Genomic DNA, 6,964 nt, shown 5'->3' on the forward strand with positions numbered 1-6,964 from the left:
TTTCTTCTCTGCGCCTTGGGCCCAGCTCAGTCCCCCCTCCTGCCCTCTGAACCCTAACTTGACTGGCCTGGCGCTCACCAGGCGACTCCCCGGGAAATGCGCCTTCAGCTGGCGGCTGAGCCCGGGCCTGTGCCCTGACCGGGAACTAAACTGTGACCCCCTGGTTCATAGGTCGACGCTCAACCACTGAGCCCTGCCAGCCGGGCTGTTTATATTGATTTTCAGAGAGAGAAGGAAGGAGAGAGAGAAACATGGGTGTGAGAGAGAAGCATCGATCGGCTGCCTCCCATACGTACCCACCACCTGGACCGGGAATCAGACCACAGCCGTTGGGTGCACAGAGCGACACTCCAACCCACTGGGCCACCCGGCCAGGGCTCGCCTTACGTTTTGGAAAAGAGTAAAAATGGAGCCCATCCTCCTGAACGCATCGGGCCCAGAATTTCTGCCGCAGACATTGGGCGCCGCCGTCTCTCCTCTCACCCCAACCCTCCTGTGGGCGCAGCGGGTCCGGGGAGACCAGCTCACAGGCCTGGGGCGGCTGTGACGTCCTGGGCACCAGGACAAGCTTGATGGCGGGGCTCAGGCCCGGGTCTGACAGTCTCCACACCCGCTCCACCCGGTTCCAGCCCGAAGCCGCCCCGACCACGTGTCCCTGCCCGCCGATCGGGCTCCCTCCCAGCTCCTCCAGCTAATTGGACGCCAGGCGGCAGAGCTAATTTGGTGGAAAACGTTTCTCAACTTAATGACATTTATGGGCGATTAGGCACATGAGGCCGCGCCTCCACCGCCCCTGCCCTCCCGGCCCAGCGCCTCCCGGCGGAGCCTGTTCTCTGAGGAATAGCTCCAGGGCCCCGCGTTAGGCTGGAAACAGCCACTGTGTGCCTGGGACCCGCCCTCGGTAATGAGGGCAGAGAACAGCAGGCTCCCAGGCTGCTTGTTGCTGTTCAGACCTGCGTTTGGGGCAAGAAGTCGCGGTGAGAACCGTGGGCGCAGACTCCCGCCTCTGACCACGGGGGCCGAGCACAGAGTCCTCACCCGCTCACAAGGGGCTTCTAGTTCCGCTGCCGCCCTTTGAAAGACGGCCGACCGTGTGTCAAAAGCACCTCCATGCCAGGGAGACGCGCCTGCATGGCTGGGTGCGTTTCTTTCTTTTCTTTTGGGCAAAATATTCTCAGTGGGTCACTTTGTCACGATGGCGGCACACCCCTGCCCCGCCCGTGCGTGGAAACCCAGTGTGAGCTGCAGCTGAGAGGCCAAGGCCTGGGCACCGGGCACCGGGCACCGGGCACCTGCACCCCGGCTCCGCTCCCGGACAGCCTTGTGCCCGCGGCAACCGCCAGCGTCCATCCACCACCCCGCCTTCCGTCTCCTCTCCGGAACCTTCCGTTAAACTCACGGAACCTGCTGCTCTTTTCCTTTGGAAAGTCAGAGGCATATGTACACATACATACACACACAGGTGCACACACGTGTGCGCACATGCACACATACAGGTAATGCCCGACCCCCACAGCTTATGGGCGTGAAGGGCTAAGGCTGAAGTAGCCGCCCAGCCCAGTAATTCCAGAGCAACTGGCCAGGCCGAGGCGCTGAGTGGGCACTTCCTACAATTCCCCGAGTCCCAGCCCAGCACAGGCGTGTCTCGGGGCGCCAGGACCCACGTGTGGTGGAACCTGGGCTAGGAGGTGCCCTGGGGCCTCAAGGTGTGTGAATTCTCATATTCCACTTAAATATTCAAAACATGTTATTTTGCTTCATGTACAATACACAGACACGATAACATCCTATATAATAGAAGTGTAGTATGCAAATTGTCCCCTTGACCGAGAGGTTGTCCGGGAGTTCGACCAGGGGGCGGGGCCGGCCGGGGGAAGGGAGGGAGGCCCCGGCCAGCAGCTGGCAGCCGCTAGGGACCCTACCAGTGCACAAATTTCATGCACTGGGCCCCTAATATAATTATATATAACTAGAAGCCCAGCACGAAGGATTGTGTGGCCCCGCCCACCCGCACTCGCCTCACCCGCATGCAGCCTCCTGGTGACCAGTCTTTGGTCGTTACTGCGTTACAACCACTGGGTTTTTATTATATAGATATGCACAATATATATGACCTTACAGGGGAGGAGACATGCTTTCCCCCCGCCCCCCAGAATTGTGGTTATTATATATAACACCAAAAATTAAAAAAGCCTTTTCTGGATGGTTGAAGGGTAGAGTAAAACTTTATGTAACAACCAGTAATGAAGACTTTGGAGGATCCTTTTTTTTTTAATATATTTTATTGATTTTTTACAGAGAGGAAGGGAGAGGGATAGAGAGTCAGAAACATCGATGAGAGAGAAACATCGATCAGCTGCCACCTGCACATCCCCCACTGGAGATGTGCCCGCAACCAAGGTACATGCCCTTGACTGGAATCGAACCTGGGACCCCTCAGTCCACAGGCCGACGCTCTATCCACTGAGCCAAACTGGTCAGGGTTCCTTTTTTTTTTTTTTTTTTAATCCTCACTAGAGAAGAGAGGATATTTTTCCATTGATTTTTTTAGAGAGTGGAAGGGGGGAGAGAGGAGACAGAGAGAAAGAGAGAGGGGGGGAGAGAGCGAGAGAGAGAGAGAGAGAGAGAGAGAGAGAGACATCAATGTGACAGAGACAGATTGATTGGTTGCCTCCCACACGCACCCCAACTGGGGGTGGGGATTGGACCTGCAGCCCAGGTACGTGCCCTTGACCAGGAATCGAACCTGAGACCCTCCAGGGTGCAGGCCAATGCTCTAACCACTGAGCATGCCTGCCAGGGCTGGAGGATTCTTACTCTTTCCTTTGGTGTCATGAACTGATGTTTTCTTTTTTCTTTTTTGAACTGATGTTTTCTAAGATAAAACACAACAAAATGAAATTTTCTAAAATATGGCAGTAATACTATTTTAATATAGCAACATTTTAATATATAAATATTACACTATATAAGGATATGTAGGCTATAAATAATATACGCGTGTTAAAATAAGAGGAATGCACAAATAAAATAGTGGTCAGGTTAAAGCTCCTGAAGGCAGCAGAATAAGTAGCGTTCTCTTTTTTCCCCCGAAGTTTAATTCACATAGAGTTTAATCAGTCACGTTAATGAAAACATCAAAACCTTTGAGTTAGTGCATGGCAGCAGAAATTAAATTTTTGTTACAAATAACACAGTACTTGGTGTCTCCATTATTGACAGACTTTGCTGCCGAAAGAGCAATCGCACTGAATCTCAGTCCGTCAGGGTCACGTTCCACAAACTCCTTGCAAACTTCGATGGCCTCCTCTCATGAGGTCTCATCGCCAGCTCCGCCGCGGCTCATTGGAAATGGCTTCCGTCCGTCCAGGCACCAGGAGGCCCATCGACGTGAACGAAGGCAATAAAAGGGAGACCTGCCTTCTCCTCTGTGTTCGGTGCCTCGGGCCGACCTTCATGGGCGCGGGTCTCACGAGTGGCTCGAGTAGCACCTCGCTCTCCAGGCGCCCGGCTCGCTCTTCGGGGCTCATTGACACGGGTGCCGCCAGGGACTTTTTCAGGGTGGATCCAGGTTCAAAACGCGTCTTGTCTTCGTTGTTGGCAATCGCATGGGTCAGTCCAGCGGCCCCACAGGCATTGCTGATGGTTTGCTTCATGAAACGGACTGAGGATTTAACATCTGGTCCCTGAGGTTTTATTTTTTTCCTCCTCTTCTGTTCTGGATACGTCATACTTTCCTGCAAGACCAGCGGTTCTCAACCTGTGGGTGGCGACCCCTTTGGCGGTCGAACGACCCTTTCACAGGGGTCGCCTAAGACCATCCTGCAGATCAGATATTTACATGACGATTCATCACAGTAGCTGCATGACAGTTATGAAGTAGCAACGGAAATAATGTTATGGTTGGGTCACCACATGAGGGACTGGATTTAAAGGGCCGGAAGGTTGAGAACCACTGTGTAAGAGGGAAGGGAAGTAATACTGCACACACGGGTCTTGGCACCATGCTAAGGAGGTCAGGACCCATTCCATGTATGTCAACAGGTTGTTGTGTAGGATGTAGGCCTCATTGTTGGAGAAACTGGTTGGTGACCTGGGGACTGGCCTCCAGCGGCAGCCAGCGGAGTCACCCCCTGGCAGCTCTAGTAGCACTCTCTCTTTGAATAAGACTTTCCAGGAGACAAACACAATTACAGTTCAACTTAACCCCCAGGTCCCCAAACCAAGGCAGCGAGGAGTCTGTGAGTCTCAGGGGAAACGCACCCAGACACCCCGGGGCAGGTCGCGGGGGCAGCAGCAGGCTGGAGGCTGAGCCCGCGGTGCTGCCCCTGGGCCTGGTCTCGCGGTGCCTGGCAGGGGCGGCTGGGACCAGGACTTTCCATGGAGGTGTCGGGCGTGGGCTGTGCGGGTACCAATCTGACCTCTTCCCTCCCCCGTAAAATGAAGACATCGCCCAGTCAGCGGGGCTCCGTGGCTGAGCGTCAACCTGTGAACCAGGTGGCCACGGTTGATTCCCAGTCAAGGGCACAGGCCCGGGTTGCGGGCTTGATCCCCAGTGTGGGGCGTGCAGGGGGCAGCCGATCCATGACTCTCTCATCACTGATGTTTCTCTCTCTCCCCCTCTCCCTTCCTCTCTGAAATTAATAAAAAAGTATTTTAAAAAAATTAAAAAGGCGCTCTGGGTCTGTCAGGAGTGGTAACAGCTCGAGGCCAGATGAGCAAGGAACTTCAGGACACCCTGAGGCCTGTTGGGAGGGGAGCCGGGTGGCCGTGAGAATCAACCAGGCTGTGCCTCCTGCAGGCTGTGTGAGCGACCTGGACCAGGTGGAGCGGGAGGCGCTGATCCGCTGATCCGGCTGCTCCTGTGGGCGTGGGAGCTGACCCGCCCCGTCTGGGCAGGGCCTGGAACCACACGCCCCTCCGCTGGCCTCGCCCGCCCTGCTCCCCCCCCCCCCCCCAACGTGCCTAACGGTGCCCGCTCGGCGGGGTCTGCGTGCTGCCGGGGACAGCGAGCTCATCTCGCCGCACTCATCTCGCCGCACGCCGCTTGCTAACGGGATTAGGGCTGAGGGGCCGCTCAGCCCAGCAGATGCTCCCCTGCCAGGGGCCTGCTGGGCAGTGCTCCTGCCAGAGCGATGGCTAACGGACGCATGTGCAGGCCATTGCGGGGGGCGGGGGGCAGGGCGGCAGGGAGGCGAGGGGGTGTCATCAGTCCCACGCCCTGACACCCGCCCAGGGTGCTCAGCACAGAAGTCTGGCCAAACTCTCCCAACATACTCACCCCGCCTGTCCCCCCACCCCACTCCGAAAGCTTTCCCGGGAGGAGAAACACCCATCTCCCCATGAATCACCCACTTGCCCCCCATCCTCGTCTCATGGACCGTCCTGATCCCCGTCATTTCCTGGGCACCTGCTGTGCCCACCTCTCGCTGGCGCTGTGTGAGTTACTTCGCTTTCTTTCACAGCCTCCCTCTCCTGACCTGACAGACAGGACACTTTTCTTGTGTTTTTTTGTTTGTTTTTAAAATTGTGGTAAAACACACAGAACATAGCATTTACCATCTTTTTAAAAAATATTTTTTCATTGATTTCAGAGAGGAAGGGAGAGGGAGAGGGAGAGAGAGAGAGAGAGAGAAACATCAGTGATGGGCGAGAATCATGGATCGGCTGCCTCCTGCGCGCCCCCCACTGGGTCGAGCCCCCAACCCGGGCCTGTGCCCTGAACGGGAATCGAACCCTGACCCCTGGTTCATTTGATTCCAGGAGGCAGCCAATCAATAATTCTCTGTCATCATTGGTTTCTTTCTCTCCCTCCCTCTCTGAAACCAATAAAAATATACTTAAAAAATAAAATGTGGTATAAAATAAGCCAGACCGGCCTTCCAGCTGCCCCATGACCAGCTGCCCCGCCTGGTGTGGCCATGCCCTGTGTGCCGAACCAGGAGGCCCCCAAGGGGCCTGCCGGAAGCCGGTCCATCCTTGCTGCTTGACACAGTCGCTGCAGGAAAGAAACATCTGCACAGCATATGTTTCAAGGGACCTGGCGTATATAGCATACTGTTCTTAATATGTTTGCTCCCCTTAGCGCTGTGTGTTTTAACCAAGGTCACCTCTCCGAGAAAGGTTGCTTCCCCAGGTAGGAATTTTTCCCTGAAGTCAGGGAGGGGATAAAACTCCTTAACTAAGTGCCAGGCGGGTAGTTAGTCACTACAAACAATCATGCTTAAGCTACATAATCTTTACTCCCTGGAATGGAGATAAGAAACGCCCTAACCTTTGTAATAGAAATTGACAGGATTAAAATCAACTGGTATAAATACGGATGTAACAAAACAATAAGCAGCAGAACTTCTCTGGAGATCCAGACCAGAACTTGGCTGGAGATCCTGGCTGGAGATCCTGGCTAGGCTGCTGATCAACTGAACACTGTCTCCGTGTCCTTCCTTCTTCGCCGACTCCGTCTACACCTTTGGGGACCCCTGGACCTGCTGGGGTTGGACTCCGGCAGGGGCCAGGCTGCCTGTCCCCCGACATCCGCCCCCACATCCCTGCTGCAGGCAACGGGTCCTCCCACCACGAAGTCGGACATCGATGAGGGCGTCCTGCCACCGGGACCTGTCTGTGGTTCCCCGTCTCCTGGGAGGAGGGCTCCCTGAGGAGGAAACTCCCAAGACCAGAGCTCCAGACCGGGGTGTGGAGGGGGCAGGGAGGAGGCGTGGGGGGGTTCAGAGCGCCAGGCCTGCGCTCACAGGTCTGCACACAGAGTCAAACCAGCTGCCGGCCCCCAGGTGCTGTGTGGTTTGGGGAGCAGCTCAGGGGCCAGGGGATTTGCAACCCACCGGCCAGCAGGGGGCGCTGTGGGCTGAGGGACTGTGGCTGGAGGAGGCAAGAAGTGGACGCTGTGTCCTGTGGTCCTCAGAGGTGCCCTGATTGGGGGGGAGGTCTGATTCGAGCTGGGACCCCA

The 6,964-nt window shown here is 55.8% G+C and overlaps 1 pseudogene; it reads right to left on the bottom strand.

Annotated features, from left to right (window-relative positions):
* Positions 1-3,151: 3,151 nt before the first annotated feature.
* On the bottom strand, positions 3,152-4,117 carry LOC118675822 (annotated as a pseudogene).
* Positions 4,118-6,964: the final 2,847 nt, after the last annotated feature.

Source organism: Myotis myotis, unplaced genomic scaffold (assembly GCF_014108235.1).
Source record: "Myotis myotis isolate mMyoMyo1 unplaced genomic scaffold, mMyoMyo1.p scaffold_m19_p_2, whole genome shotgun sequence".
NCBI classification, from domain to species: Eukaryota; Metazoa; Chordata; class Mammalia; order Chiroptera; family Vespertilionidae; genus Myotis; species Myotis myotis.